The sequence below is a fragment of the Bombina bombina genome, chromosome 2 (genome assembly GCF_027579735.1).
Source record: "Bombina bombina isolate aBomBom1 chromosome 2, aBomBom1.pri, whole genome shotgun sequence".
In the NCBI taxonomy this organism is placed as follows: Eukaryota; Metazoa; Chordata; class Amphibia; order Anura; family Bombinatoridae; genus Bombina; species Bombina bombina.
Genome location: NC_069500.1, coordinates 535,870,579 through 535,887,296, shown reverse-complemented (window position 1 = coordinate 535,887,296; position 16,718 = coordinate 535,870,579). Strand labels below are relative to the sequence as shown.

The 16,718-nt window shown below is 37.5% G+C and overlaps 1 protein-coding gene across 1 annotated transcript in view; it reads right to left on the bottom strand.

Annotated features, from left to right (window-relative positions):
• AUH (AU RNA binding methylglutaconyl-CoA hydratase) overlaps positions 1-16,718 on the bottom strand; it is a 1,048,717-nt gene that overhangs the window by 489,801 nt on the left and 542,198 nt on the right. The window lies entirely within an intron of this gene.

Below are 16,718 nucleotides of genomic sequence, written 5' to 3'. Positions count from 1 at the left end.
GGCTTATGATAAACAATTACTTTTTGTTCTTAAAAACATTATAATAGAGCTAAAAAAATCCATCTGCCTGTGTATGCTCATTTTATAGACAGCTTGGATTCTATTCTTTAACAATATCCACACCCACTAACCAGCTGAACTTGAAAGTGAAATGTTGACAATAGAGTAAATGCGATTAATTTTGCAGGTTGAGATTCATGCAACATATAATTTGTCTTAGTACAGAAATGTATGGCTACAGAGCTATTTAATGTAAAAATGTATTCATAATGCCCAATATAAAACCACAGACCACAAACTAAATCATTTTAACTAGAATGTCCAGTTTTTTTTCCATTTCCTCCACTGAGCTCATTACTTCTTGGTATATGAACAAGATAATAGGTATAACTATACCAGTAATTCTCAACAAGGGTGTAGGGTAACGCTACAGCGTCACAGCCATCAATGGAGGTTATCAATCAGAATTATGACAGCAATCCCATCTATTAGTTTAAGTAATAGTAAATTGGAGCGTATAAAAAAAACTCTAGGATTTACCACCACTAAAAATAAAAGGGACTTTCAGTCCAAGAACTGCAACTCCTTGCTAAAGACAGCACCTCTGACTGCCCACAGAACAGCACTCTTTTCTCAATGAGGTGACGTTTCCACCACTAAACCAGTAGCCGTACTAGTTTGACACTGAAAGTCCAGTTTATTTTTAGTGATGGTAAATCGTAGTGTTTTTAAACGCTCAAATTTATCATCACTTTAAATGCAGTTATGGTGGAGTTTCCAAATGACTTTGTACTGTGGTAAAGGGTCAGTAAACTTCCAAGATTTTTCTGCAGTCTTGCAAAAAACTAACAATTGCCTTTTAATAGTCAAACTCCACACACTGGACAGATAGCTCAGCATGCTAAGGCACTGTGGCTGAGCTCTGTAGCAAACCAAGAGTTGCAGGTTCGATCCCCAGCGAGGTCCACTCAGCTTTTCATCCTTCCGAGGTCGATAAAATGAACAGCGCCTTGAGACCCTTACGGGTGATTAGCCGCGCTTTACAAGTACCCAATACATACATACACCTTATTTGGAGAAGACCGTATTTGTTGCTTGAGTTGAAAACGCTAACCAAACTCTACATAAGGCTGCAATTCTTACCTTATTTCAGCTAAAAACAATTAGGGATAGATATGTGGCAGGGGTAGGCTTGAAAAAGGACTCTTAATTTTCAGACATAAATTACAAGAAAAAGGGGTAAAATAATAAAAATATATTGCAATTTCTTTTTCTTTTTTTTATCACATAATCAATATTTGTATTGCATACTCTGTTTATTTACTGTCCCTTTATATTCACCAGGACTTTGCTTTGAGAGGATTCAATAGCAGAATTCCAGTCCATCAGAAAACACTCAAAAAGATTAATGCATGATTTTTGGACATTTTTTTAATTCAACATTTTGTCATTTTTAGAAAAAGATTTATTTCAAAGTTAAAGTTTTAGTGCATAGTCAGTGCACATGATAATAAATAATCTAGGCTGACAGCAACACAAATCACACTTTCACATCCCCAAATCTGGAGAATTATTCCAAAATCCAGACTTTAAAAATATTAAAAATGATAATTTTTCTCTGCCAGTAACTCACAATCTTCTTTGCCTGCGTCTTTGGTTGGTTTGTTTGTTTTTGTTAGTTCTAAAATGCAAATGGTAGTCTATATTTATTTAAAACTATTATATTTGTGATTACAGTACTGTAATATCTTTCTTAAGGTACTATGCATATGCTTTATGGGTAAAATCAGAAATCCAGGAAATCCTAGAATTAACCGGGTAATGATAGGATTACCCAAGCGGCCGTGGGTAAAGCCCGATGTACTGTAATTCCCCCATATACACTATTTTTTTTTATTATTTTTGCCCCACCCATCCTCTGGCTTTAACCCCCCAGGTGGAGGCAAAAATATAGTGAAGATTTTACAGTGCATTTTATATATGTTTGATGCAGTGATTCGATTAGTCTGAGGGGATTTATGATCTTACATCCGGCTTTACCCACAGCCGCGTTCTTTAGCTTACCTATATACAGTGGGGCAAAAAAGTATTTAGTCAGCCACCAATTGTGCAAGTTCTCCCACTTAAGAAGATGAGAGAGGCCTGTAATTTCCATCATAGGTATACCTCAACTATGAGAGACAAAATGTGGAAACAAATCCAGACAATCACATTGTCTGATTTGGAAAGAATTTATTTGCATATTATGGTGGAAAATAAGTATTTGGTCACCTACAAACAAGCAAGATTTCTGGCTCTCACAGACCTGTATCTTCTTCTTTAAGAGGCTCCTCTGTCCTCCACTCATTACCTGTATTAATGGCACCTGTTTGAACTTGTTATCAGTATAAAAGACACCTGTCCACAACCTCAAACAGTCACACTCCAAACTCCACTATGGTGAAGACCAAAGAGCTGTTGAAGAACACCAGAAACAAAATTGTAGACCTGCACCAGGCTGGGAAGACTGAATCTGCAATAGGCAAGCAGCTTGGTGTGAATAAATCAACTGTGGGAGCAATAATTAGAAAATGGAAGACATACAAGACCACTGATAATCTCCCTCGATTTGGGGCTCCACGCAAGATCTCACCCCGTGGGGTCAAAATGATCACAAGAACGGTGAGCAAACATCACAGAACCATACGGGGGGACCTAGTGAATGACCTGCAGAGAGCTGGGACCAACGTAACAAAGGTTACCATCAGTAACACACTACGCCAACAGGGACTCAGATCCTGCAGTGCCAGACGTGTCCCCCTGCTTAAGCCAGTACATGTCCGGGCCCGTCTGAAGTATGCTAGAGAGCATTTGGATGATCCAGAAGCGTATTGGGAGAATGTCATATGGTCAGATGAAACCAAAGTAGAACTGTTTGGTAGAAACACAAGCATGGGGGTGGTAGAAACACAAGCATGGGGGTGGCAACATCATGCTTTGGGGCTGTTTCTCTGCAAAGGGAACAGGACGACTGATCCGTGTACATGAAAGAATGAATGGGGCCATGTATCGTGAGATTTTGAGTGCAAACCTCCTTCCATCAGCAAGGGCATTGAAGATGAAACGTGGCTGGGTCTTTCAGCATGACAATGATCCCAAACACACCGCCCGGGCAATGAAGGAGTGGCTTCGTAAGAAGCATTTCAAGGTCCTGGAGTGGCCTAGCCAGTCTCCAGATCTCAACCCCATAGAAAACCTTTGGAGGAAGTTGAAAGTCCGTGTTGCCCAGCGACAGCCCCAAAACATCAATGCTCTAGAGGAGATCTGCATGCAGGAATGGGCCAACATACCAGCAACAGTGTGTCACAACCTTGTAAAGACTTGCAGAAAATGTTTGACCTCTGTCATTGCCAACAAAGGATATATAACAAAGTATTGAGATGAACTTTTGATATTGACCAAATACTTATTTTCCACCATAATTTACAAATAAATTCTTTCCAAATCAGACAATGTGATTATCTGGATTTGTTTCCACATTTTGTCTCTCATAGTTGAGGTATACCTATGATGAAAATTACAGGCCTCTCTCATCTTCTTAAGTGGGAGGACTTGCACAATTGGTACTGTTTATGACTACTCCTGCTGTTGTGGCAGGTTAGTCATTAGAAAAAAGAATGCTTATATGCACTGTTATAACATTATTTAAGTAATATAATTAGGTTACTGTGCCTTGAACAACTTGAGAAATATTGTACGTTAAAAATTAACTTTTATTAGTCACGTTTTTAAAAAGACAGCTTTGGTGGATGATAATGCTGCCCTGAAGAGTTAAAAACACTCTCACTGTGCTAAGTGAAAAAACAGCATATTGTGATTATGTTATAGAAGTAGAACTGGTAATGCTTAAAGCAGTAGATTGTAACTGAGAAATAGACTCAAGAGCTAATATAGAGAACTAAAAGCCTCTTGGTCCTATGTTGCTCTCAATAGTATCTGAATTACTTTACTCATATGTATGATTGATAATCTTTATATGGTAGAAAATATACCATCAGCCAATAGAATGCGAGCTCAATCTGATTGGCTGAATGGATCAGCCAATCGGATTGAACTTGATTCTGATTGGCTGATTCCATCAGCCAATCAGAAAATTCCTACCTTAATTCCGATTGGCTGATAGAATCCTATCAGCCAATCGGAATTCGAGGGACGCCATCTTGGATGACGTCCCTTAAAGGAACCGTCATTAGTCGGGAGACAACGGAAGAAGAGGATGGATCCGCGTCGCCTGCTTCAAGATGGACCCGCTCCGCACCGGATGGAAGAAGATCGAAGATGCCGCTTGGAGAAGATGTTTGCCGGTCCGGATGTCCTCTTCTTGCCGGATAGGAGGAAGACTTTGGAGCCTCTTCTGGACCTCTTCAGCACCGGATGATGGATCGCCAACCCCCGCTTGGGTTGGATGAAGATGTTGGAGCCAGGACGGATCGGTGAACCTGGTATGGTGAAGACAAGGTAGGAAGATCTTCAGGGGCTTAGTGTTAGGTTTATTTAAGGGGGGTTTGGGTTAGATTAGGGGTATGTGGGTGGTGGGTTGTAATGTTGGGGGGGGGTATTGTATGTTTTTTTTACAGGCAAAAGAGCTGAAATTCTTGGGGCATGCCCCGCAAAGGGCCCTGTTCAGGGCTGGTAAGGTAAAAGAGCTTGTAACTTTTTTAATTTAGAATAGGGTAGGGAATTTTTTATTTTGGGGGGCTTTGTTATTTTATTAGGGGGCTTAGAGTAGGTGTAATTAGTTTAAAATTGTTGTAATATTTTTCTTATGTTTGTAAATATTTTTTTATTTTTTGTAACTTAGTTCTTTTTTATTTTTTGTACTTTAGCTAGTTTATTTAATTGTATTTATTTGTAGCAATTGTGTTTAATTAATTTATTGATAGTGTAGTGTTAGGTTAATTGTAGGTAATTGTAGGTAGTTTATTTAATTATTTTATTGATAGGGTAGTGTTAGGTTTAATTATATCTTAGGTTAGGATTTATTTTACAGGTAAATTTGTTATTATTTTAACTAGGTAGCTATTAAATAGTTCTTAACTATTTAATAGCTATTGTACCTAGTTAAAATAATTACAAAGTTGCCTGTAAAATAAATATTAATCCTAAAATAGCTACAATGTAATTATAATTTATATTGTAGCTATATTAGGATTTATTTTACAGGTAAGTATTTAGCTTTAAATAGGAATCATTTATTTAATAAGAGTTAATTAATTTCGTTAGATGTAAATTATATTTAAGTTATGGGGGTGTTAGTGTTAGGGTTAGACTTAGCGTTAGGGGTTAATACATTTATTAGAATAGCGGTGAGCTCCGCTCGGAAGATTAGGGGTTAATAATTGAAGGTAGGTGTCGGCGATGTTAGGGAGGGCAGATTAGGGGTTAATACTATTTATGATAGGGTTAGTGAGGCGGATTAGGGGTTAATAACTTTATTATAGTAGCGCTCAGGTCCGCTCGGCAGATTAGGGGTTAATAAGTGTAGGCAGGTGTCGGCGACGTTGAGGGGAGCAGATTAGGGGTTAATAAATATAATATAGGGGTCGGCGATGTTAGGGCAGCAGATTAGGGGTACATAGGGATAACGTAGGTTGCGGCAGTTTACGGAGCGGCAGATTAGGGGTTAAAAAAAATATGCAGGTGTCAGCGATAGCGGGGGCGGCAGATTAGGGGTTAATAAGTGTAAGGCTAGGGGTGTTTAGACTCGGGGTACATGTTAGAGTGTTAGGTGCAGACGTAGGAAGTGTTTCCCCATAGGAAACAATGGGGCTGCGTTAGGAGCTGAACGCTGCTTTTTTGCAGGTGTTAGGTTTTTTTTCAGCTCAAACAGCCCCATTGTTTCCTATGGGAGAATCGTGCACGAGCACGTTTTTGAGGCTGGCCGCGTCCGTAAGCACCGCTGGTATCGAGAGTTGCATTTGCGGTAAAAATGCTCTACTCTCCTTTTTTGGAGCCTAACGCAGCATTTGTTTGAACTCTCGATACCAGAGTTAATTTTATGGTGCGGCCAGAAAAAAGCCCGCGGAGCGTTAACAGCCCTTTTACCGCCAAACTCCAAATCTAGGCCATAGTTTTGGAAAATAACTTCTACAAGTTTAAAGGGATATGAAACTTATTTTTTTTCTTTCATGATTCAGATAGAGCATGCAATTTTAATGCAACTTTCTGATTTACTCCTATTATCAATTGTAAGATTAGGAGCCGGGCCCATTTTTGGTATATTTATATAAAAAACAGAAAATAATGGGGCGTGTCTGAACAGCGAACCTGAGAGGTCGCATTCTCTGGAGCTCCAGTTGAGCCTCCATTAATCCGCCGATTAAAGGAGATTATACCACAGCAAAATTATCCCTTTTGCATATCACGAAGCCTCGCTTCATAGTGGAGCACCACACAACTGGAAAAATGCTGTATTCTTGATATCGGAGCTTGAAATCAGACGATAAAGGCCTAGAGTAGCGGTACACAATAGGCGCGCCATGCCCCTCGGTAACCCGAGGTGTTCTGCCTTAGCTATCCGCGTTGACACCCCAATGGGGACATACCTTACGCCATCAATAAAACAGGGAATACCCCAAAGAAAGGAGGAAAAAAATATCCGGGAAAGAGGCAGCATTATCTTATAGCCAAAGTGGTAATTGGTAAAGAAGCAGGCCTACAAGATGACTACAATATTCATTGGCAAAAATTTGAAGCATTATGCCGACACCTCATTGCATCCTCCCCGTTAGACTACCTGCTAAGCAGCTACCCTAACACGGGCTTCATAATCCTGGCACTGTCGAACCAATGTGGAAGAACCAACCGCCACAATTTACCAGCAAAGAGGCCCTTTAAACCTAGCAGCTACACTCGCCAAGCACAAATCACCACAAGTTTCAGCACCATTAGAGACGCGGTGCAATACCTCTATAGCAGATCTGGAGGAATGTATAACTATGCTTCCATCGCACAAATATCACTATTTATCTTGACAAGACTTGAACTGTTTATAGGGTAGTTCTTTGTAACCCTTAATATGATAAATAGTTTCCCTATATAATATTTCTCATATGTCTTTCCTTTTTTGGTGGATGTCAGTGAGTTTGGTTTCGGCGTCTAGTTAGGTTAACTAAATTTGTTCATGTTTACAGCTATAAAATTATTAAATCTTCTATACAAAATACCAACAAGGATCCAAGAATGATCCATTTCATTTGTATAAGGAAAAATGAGGACAGTCAACAAAATACTCAAGCAAAAATCTTGTATATCTTTATTTTTGTGGATACAACACAAATATATCTCAAGTATAATGTTAGTATAAACACCAAATGTATATTTTTTTTGTAAGCTTGATCTATGTACTATGCAATTCCTCAATAAAAATATATAAAAAAAATCTTTACTAAATATGAATATTGCATAAAGAAAAGTAGTGTGTCTCAAACCTTTTCAAATGCTGCAATAAAATGTATTGCATCGGGGGGGGGCAAACAAAAATAACAGTAAATAACAGCAACACCAAAAATTCACTTTCATATCAATATAATAAGAATTAAGTAATCAAAGCAGTAAATGCCATCATTCTTCATTCACTTCTTAAGCACAATCATCATGTCACAAGACCCTAAAGATGTAAATAGTGTATAGTCTATGATAATGGGTATCTATCGCTATTTATAAAATAAATATAAACCTATCTACCTACATATCTATCTGCACACACACATACACTATATGGCTAAAAGTATGAGGACACCTGACCATCACACTTATATGAGCATGTTGGGATCCCATTCCATAACAATGGGTATTGAGTTGGCTCTCACGTATGTCTATAACAGCTGTTACTCACTTTCCACAATACTTTTGAGTGTTTCTGTGTTAATTTGTTTCATGCTGGAATAGGAAAGGGCCTTTTCATCAAACTGTTGTTGGAAGCACCCAATCGTCTAAAATATCTTTCTATTAGCATTAAGCTGGCCCTTCACTGGAAATAAATCCAGAAAACAGCTCCAGACCATAGTCCTTCCTCCACCAAACGTTACAGTAGGCACCATGCATTCCAGCAGGTAGAATTCTCTTGGCATCTAGATCATCTATATTCATATATCTAAGTTCCTGATAGTGAAAGGTTATTCCTCACTCAAGAGTCCAATGGTGGCGTGCTTTACACCACTGCAGCCAATGCTTGGGCATTGAACATGTAGATGTGAGGCTTGTGTGCAGCTGCTCTGCCATGGAAACCCAATTAGAAGAAGCTCCTGATGCACAGTTATTGTGCTGATGATGCTTCACTCTGTAGTGAGAGATGCAACAGATGGTACATGATTTGTATGTGCTACGTGGCTGGGCAATTGTTGCTCCTAAGTGCTTTTCCTTCACAATAATAAAACTTACAGTTGACAGGAGCAGATCTTGTACAATTTCACAAATTGACTGGTGGCAAAAGTGGCATCTTATGATAATGCGACGTTTAAAAACACTGAGCTCTTCAGTACGACCTATTTCATGTGTTGAATTTTATGCACCTATTAACAGTTGGTATGGCTGAAACACCTGAACTCCATAATAGTAGGGGTGTCCACATCATTTTGGCCATATAGTGTATACTTAATGCTGTTTGTTTTTTTTTAAAGTTTTTATTGAAGTCGTAAGTCAAAATTACATACAAGGTCCATCCATAGACCGGAATAATACACAAATAAAGTATACATGAAAAGAACAGAAGCATTACATAACATAACATGCAGCTACAATAAGAGGAGATTGAGCAAAGTGATCATTAAGGCTGCTTTAAGAACTTTGGGGTCTACATGTAAGATTATAACTGTCTGCCAATTGGTATTGGAGTCTACCGAAAGGGGAATAAATGAAAAAGTAAGGCCCTTAGATAGGCTCCTCTACTGCTTGGTAAACCGGACTGGACGGAAGAAAGTGGGACTTCTTTTTTGATGTTAAGTCGAGGACCAGATAAAAACAAATGGAAACAAATGAAATGAAAATGCTCCCCCAATGTAAGAGGGGTCACTCTGGGATCTAAGTAATCTAGTGAGGGTAAAATACAGGGTGGAAGATTATGAATTGGTCCTTCTCAGGTTAAGGTATAGAAAGGGGGAAAGGAGTGCAGCGGGCAAGAGCCGCACTTATTAGAAAAGAGGGAGGGGGGCAGGCTGTCTGGGGTGAGCATATTAGTGTTGAGGGTGAGATGTTGGAAACATTCGGTTATGGGATCCAGGGATAGCTCTTAATGGGGGTATATATTACAAGGTTATAGATAGATGTTTATATCAATATGAGATGGGAGACCTATCTAACTTATATATGGAATTAAATATATAATTTTGGAAAGTGCATAGAACCCATGTCAAATAAGGTAGCATGAATATCTCCGGTATAGTAAAACTCTCAGGTCCCATGCAATAAATGACACTCTAATAGCAACTCTAATAACAATAGTCCCAAACCTAAGCCTTGAATCATAAAAGTGTACATGGGGAAATCTTGTTCCAGGGTATCTCAATCTGAACCATGTGCTAAAACAGGCTTGCAGTTCAGTTAAACAGTATAGTAGTGCCTCTAGAAGTCAATAAAGCTCTAAAGAAGGTGAAATATACTGATGCTCAACTAATAGTTATAGAAAAACACTGTATGTAACTGAGCTAAATGCAAACAGTGAATACAGTGCACATCTTATAAATTAGAGCATAGAGTACTGCAATAATACAAGACTTTACATAGTAATAAGAAAACACAGTCTGTTTCGTGCTAGAAGTGTATTAAATGCAGTTTTTAAAAGTTACCATTGTGTCAAAGTTAGGGCCAGGGAGCTTTTAGGCTGACTAGTGATATAGATAAACGCTCCTGTATCCCCCATGTAAGCTGGGTAAAACACCTCTAGAAAAGACGAAGTTAAAAAACATAAACATAACTTATGACGCTATAAAGTATGGGGATCTATGTAAAGAGAAATATGAGCTATAATTTTAGCTAAGGAAGGAGGGAGTACCTTAACATGAGGGTTAATAAAATATGTACGGTACAGACATAGTATGATGTATCATCATCAACAACAAAAAAAAAAGAACAAGAACCATCAGCTCATGTGTCCTAAGAGACAGTTTAGGCTGTTGTATATATCTTTAAGAGCTGTCTTTTAGCCTATGCCAACTACTGGTATATACAGCATGCGGGGTCGGCTTGTAAGCGTCATATATGTATATCTACACAGTACTAGCAATGTTAAGAGAGTTAACAATAATTTTACTAAGAATAATAATTGAACAGTATAAACTCTTGTGTGGAAGAAACCTATCAATTTACAGTCTTCAATTATGGAGGTATTGGATAGGAGCTATTCTATTGGATGCTCTTTGTATATACATGTCCCAACACCTAGGTATGAGAGCCATGCAGAAGAGACCGCAGTGATGCTGATAGAAAATTATCCCACTCCACAGTATAGGGTGTATGCATTGACCTGGGGAATAGTATATATTGGTAAGGGTCAAGGAGTTCTAAAGAATTAGGTAAGACAGGGGAGCTGAAATATCCTCAATATATATCTAGTAGCACTATATGTGAGTCACATAGTAATAATAAAAGGACCTATTTGTTCTAATAGGGAGGGATATTAATAGAAAGGCTGGTGGTAGTGTTAACTGCTAATGCATTTAGAATATATTGCAGACAATATTCAAACCTGTGGTACATTGAATTGTGGGAGGCTAGGAATATTCACATATAGCAGTAAACAGTATTAAACTCCACAAAGAATTATATGTTGCAAGGATAATCCCCATATTAATAAATGCAGCAAGCTTTGGTTAAGGAGGCTTTTAACATAGGGATGTTCCGGTGTAACAGAAACAACAACAAGAAAAAAAATTACTAGTATCAAAGTTTAAAGAAATGCATAACTGGGACTAATATAAACAACTGAAAAATATTATGAGTGTAGAGAGGGTAGCAGAGGGTCAAGTGCCGATGTGAAATCCCACATGGAATCCGGAGTTGCAGAGAAAGGATAGTGACAGTATTACGGTAACAAGTACAGTTCCCTGTAGTGTGATCGGTTTCCTCCTCTGCTATAGTAATGTTCCTCAGGTCAACCTATCCCAAAACGGCACCAAAGTCTCTGCGACAAGTCTAACACAAATGAGAACTCTGCCAATGTTTTAAGAATATGAATATATGTTTTAGAACACTGCATTTTATAGGCTTTTTATATGAGGTTCTAATCCATAGTTCTATATAACGAGTTGTATACTAAGTAATAGTGTTTTATCTATACAATTTGTATCCTGATAGAGAGGCCCTCTGGTTTAACCTGTTTAGCTTTAGGATTTTAGTTGCGATGTGGGTGTTACCACTAAGAGTGACCGAACAGCTATGAAATTTTTTTTTTTTTTTATTTTTTTTTACCCTGTGTACACATATATATACAGATTCAGTTTATTTATATACCTCTCAATACTCTTGATATATTCCATACATATTTCAAGATACATATATATTTTTGATATGCTCAGATAGTCGAGCGTTTTACTGTCTGATTATGGTTGGTTACCATCAATAGCAGCTTTATCCTGGCTACGCTATTGATTTGATTATACACAGAGGCTTGAATATTACTGCTCTCATCATTGGATATTCAGCTACCAATGGAAGCTCTATCAGTGGTCACACCTCCACGCATGCGCTGTTCACTTTAGAGGACGCCGAAAATGCGGCAATAAAAGTTTGTGGTTTAAACTATTATGTATATTGCACCTGAGGAAACGGTCAGGAGAGACCGAGAAACGTTGTGCTTTTGTACCCCAAATAAAGTCTGTTTGCTTTTACAAGACTTTTGCCACGAACTATCTTTTATTCATTTATTTACTCACATAACCTATCCATCTGATACATTGTATCTACAACAATAGTGGATAGTACAGGACGAGCCGGCTCTGTGGAACTGCTGCTGGATGCTGGTTTCTTTTGCCATCGCCGCCCTCACATCCCAGAGGACTTTTGAGATCCACCAGTGTGAGTTAGCTGGACGACTCCATAACAGTCCAGAAGGCGTTTGTGACACTTCTCAAGTGTCTTACAGCTTGTAAGTACGGTCTTACTTGTTTTACTGGCGTGTTTTACACATCTGATTGTGCACTATGGTGGCGCCTTCTTTTTTTATCATTCACTTCTGCAGAGTTTAACATCTTGGGACACCAACAAGAAATTCGAAGAAGCAGCCTGCCATCCGTTCCAGATTTAGGATTTGGATTATGGACTAGATGAACTGTCCGCTATAATATTCCCATCACGTACATCAGTGGTTTGGTTTGACTGGGTTTATTAACTACACTGTTTTTATTTTCACAGATGTCACTTTTGTTTATATATGTATAGGTGTTTTATTTATGATGCACTATATGTTTATATAATTTATATACAGGTATTTGGCGCACTGATTTTTTAATATAAGTTTTTTTTCTTGTTTTTGGGTATTGATCAGTTAGTGACTACACTTAACATACACCACCATACCGGCCATTATATATATGGTTATACGGTGGGTAACATCTAAGATACCGCACTATCTATGCACACATGCACATAGATTATAGCAGTGGTTTTTATATATAGTTTGCAATCACTGCACTGTTTTATATATATAGATTGTATATATATATAATTTTTGTATCACCTGTGAACCTTATAATTACTGATTCACATTACCACATTTCACACTATTAAATACACATAGTTTGGTTATTACAGAGGTGTTTATCTATTTATACTCACACATTTAATACTACCTCACACCTCATATTTTTATATATATACATATTTACCATGCAGAACAAAGACCAAAGGTTAAAGCTTAGGGAAGCCCTTAGTAACCATGAGAATATACAAGATATGTCAGATGAAACCATAGACGATCTTTCCATGGTACAATTATTCCACAAACTAGAGGATGCCTTAAAAAACGAACATAGACATTGGTGGGATATTGACACACTCAAAAAATATAAAGAGAGAGGCCAGATCCCTAGAGGTCTTAGAATTTCCAAATTATGTTCCTTTAAACAAGATGCAGATTTGACTGAAAAATGGCAAGCCACTCTGACAGATTGTTCGCTGAAACTTATAGATCTATTAATTGAGTTTAGAACAATTCTATTGAATAAAACGGAGTTAGAAATCGAGGAAATTCAGAATACCTTAATCAAACATGAATCTAATACTGACTATGTTAAACACATAAAAGAAGTACAAGAAAGATCAGATACATTCCAAAAGAAAAGTATACAAACTAAAATTAAAAAACTAGCCAGAGATGAGAAAGATTACCTAGAAGGCAAAGTGTATGACCTCCAGAAGGAAACTTTAGAAAGTGAACCTGACAGTGGTTTACCGGTAACAGATACACCACAAGATAAACCATGGGTAAAAGTCAATTATAAGAAACCCAAGGATAAAAAGAAAAATTTGAGTTTCAGAAACACAAATAATACCCCTTTCAATTCTAACTATAGGGAATACAGTCAATCTTCTACTTCAAATTGGGAAAGAGAGAACTCTAATAACAGTCCACACACACACAGATATAATCAATACCACCATAACACCCAACAACACAACAGAGAGGAAGAGAGAGATTATAGAAGCCCTGGTTTCCAACACAGGAACCATGGGGGTAATTCTAGAGTCCAACCAAATGAAATTGATTATAATAACAGTTATCAAAGAGATGAAAATAGACAGATCAATAAATCTCAGGTTTTTCAGTACAACCAAAAGCAAATGTACACCCCGCCACATCTCAGACATGCACCAATCAGATTAAAATAACTAGAGAGGGCTCAAGAGGGGGAAAAACTGGTTACTACTACACCAAGAAAAAGATCATACGCCAACGTGGCAGCAGAGGGAGAGGTAAGGCTTCCAAAAAAGAGAAACTTAAACGCATGAGTAAAAATATATACAATCTATCTGACCACGTTCTCTCTAATGAAGAAATTTGCGTTTTAAATAGGGGTTTATCGTTTTGTCCATCAAATCAACATAATTTGTTTGATTTGTTTGTGGACCTGAACAAATTTGTTCGCAAATTGTCTTTACAGCGTTATTTCTTGATATATTCCATACATATTTCAAGATACATATATATTTTTGATATGCTCAGATAGTCGAGCGTTTTACTGTCTGATTATGGTTGGTTACCATCAATAGCAGCTTTATCCTGGCTACGCTATTGATTTGATTATACACAGAGGCTTGAATATTACTGCTCTCATCATTGGATATTCAGCTACCAATGGAAGCTCTATCAGTGGTCACACCTCCACGCATGCGCTGTTCACTTTAGAGGACGCCGAAAATGCGGCAATAAAAGTTTGTGGTTTAAACTATTATGTATATTGCACCTGAGGAAACGGTCAGGAGAGACCGAGAAACGTTGTGCTTTTGTACCCCAAATAAAGTCTGTTTGCTTTTACAAGACTTTTGCCACGAACTATCTTTTATTCATTTATTTACTCACATAACCTATCCATCTGATACATTGTATCTACAACAATAGTGGATAGTACAGGACGAGCCGGCTCTGTGGACGATCTTTCCATGGTACAATTATTCCACAAACTAGAGGATGCCTTAAAAAACGAACATAGACATTGGTGGGATATTGACACACTCAAAAAATATAAAGAGAGAGGCCAGATCCCTAGAGGTCTTAGAATTTCCAAATTATGTTCCTTTAAACAAGATGCAGATTTGACTGAAAAATGGCAAGCCACTCTGACAGATTGTTCGCTGAAACTTATAGATCTATTAATTGAGTTTAGAACAATTCTATTGAATAAAACGGAGTTAGAAATCGAGGAAATTCAGAATACCTTAATCAAACATGAATCTAATACTGACTATGTTAAACACATAAAAGAAGTACAAGAAAGATCAGATACATTCCAAAAGAAAATTATACAAACTAAAATTAAAAAACTAGCCAGAGATGAGAAAGATTACCTAGAAGGCAAAGTGTATGACCTCCAGAAGGAAACTTTAGAAAGTGAACCTGACAGTGGTTTACCGGTAACAGATACACCACAAGATAAACCATGGGTAAAAGTCAATTATAAGAAACCCAAGGATAAAAAGAAAAATTTGAGTTTCAGAAACACAAATAATACCCCTTTCAATTCTAACTATAGGGAATACAGTCAATCTTCTACTTCAAATTGGGAAAGAGAGAACTCTAATAACAGTCCACACACACACAGATATAATCAATACCACCATAACACCCAACAACACAACAGAGAGGAAGAGAGAGATTATAGAAGCCCTGGTTTCCAACACAGGAACCATGGGGGTAATTCTAGAGTCCAACAAAATGAAATTGATTATAATAACAGTTATCAAAGAGATGAAAATAGACAGATCAATAAATCTCAGGTTTTTCAGTACAACCAAAAGCAAATGTACACCCCGCCACATCTCAGACATGCACCAATCAGATTAAAACAACTAGAGAGGGCTCAAGAGGGGGAAAAACTGGTTACTACTACACCAAGAAAAAGATCATACGCCAACGTGGCAGCAGAGGGAGAGGTAAGGCTTCCAAAAAAGAGAAACTTAAACGCATGAGTAAAAATATATACAATCTATCTGACCACGTTCTCTCTAATGAAGAAATTTGCGTTTTAAATAGGGGTTTATCGTTTTGTCCATCAAATCAACATAATTTGTTTGATTTGTTTGTGGACCTGAACAAATTTGTTCGCAAATTGTCTTTACAGCGTTATTTCTGTGAAAAGAAATTAAAAGATTCAGGCCACAAACCAATTCTGACAAATGATATGAGTGAACGTCCTTCTATGGATATTGTATATTTTGATCCAGATACTCTCTGTGCTGATCTTTTTGAAGATTATATACATTCAAATTTAACCCCCAAATCAAACTTCAATCCACCCAATGCAGGTTTAAATATTGAACTATTTCAGAAATTAGTATTGGAAGACTTTGGAAAATTACCAGGAGATAAAATCAAAGATTCCAATTTGAATGTCTATGAAACCAAAGCTCTATCCAGACTAGTTTCCAAAAATAACATAGTAATTAGAGAAGCCGATAAGGGCGGAGGAATAATTATACAGAATCGTGTAGATTATATCAGGGAAGCAGATAGGATTTTGTTTGATCAACAGTATTACAAAGTTCTCACTTTTAATCCCACCAATAAATTTCTGGCCAGTCTGGTTAAAATGGTAGACCGTGGTTGGTTAGAAGGTATTCTAACTAAGAAAGAAAGGGATTTTTTAATCCCAAATACTCCAAATTTGGCATACTATTATCACCTCCCAAAGATCCACAAAAACTTGGTGGATCCTCCTGGGAGGCCTATCATTTCGGGCATTGGCAATCTCACATGTAATCTTTCTGAATATGTGGACCAATTCCTAAAAAAATCAGTAGTCACCTTAACTTCATATATTCAAGACACCCCGGATCTTATTTATAAGATTTCTAAAATTAAGAGGGCAAATAGGAAACTCTTATGGCTTACTTGTGATGTCTCGGCTTTGTATTCAAATATAGCTCATGACCTAGGCATCAAAGCCATTGAATACTATTTGAAACAAGACATCTATATGCCATACAAACAAAGGGAATTCCTTTTAGAGTGTATACTATTTGTTTTG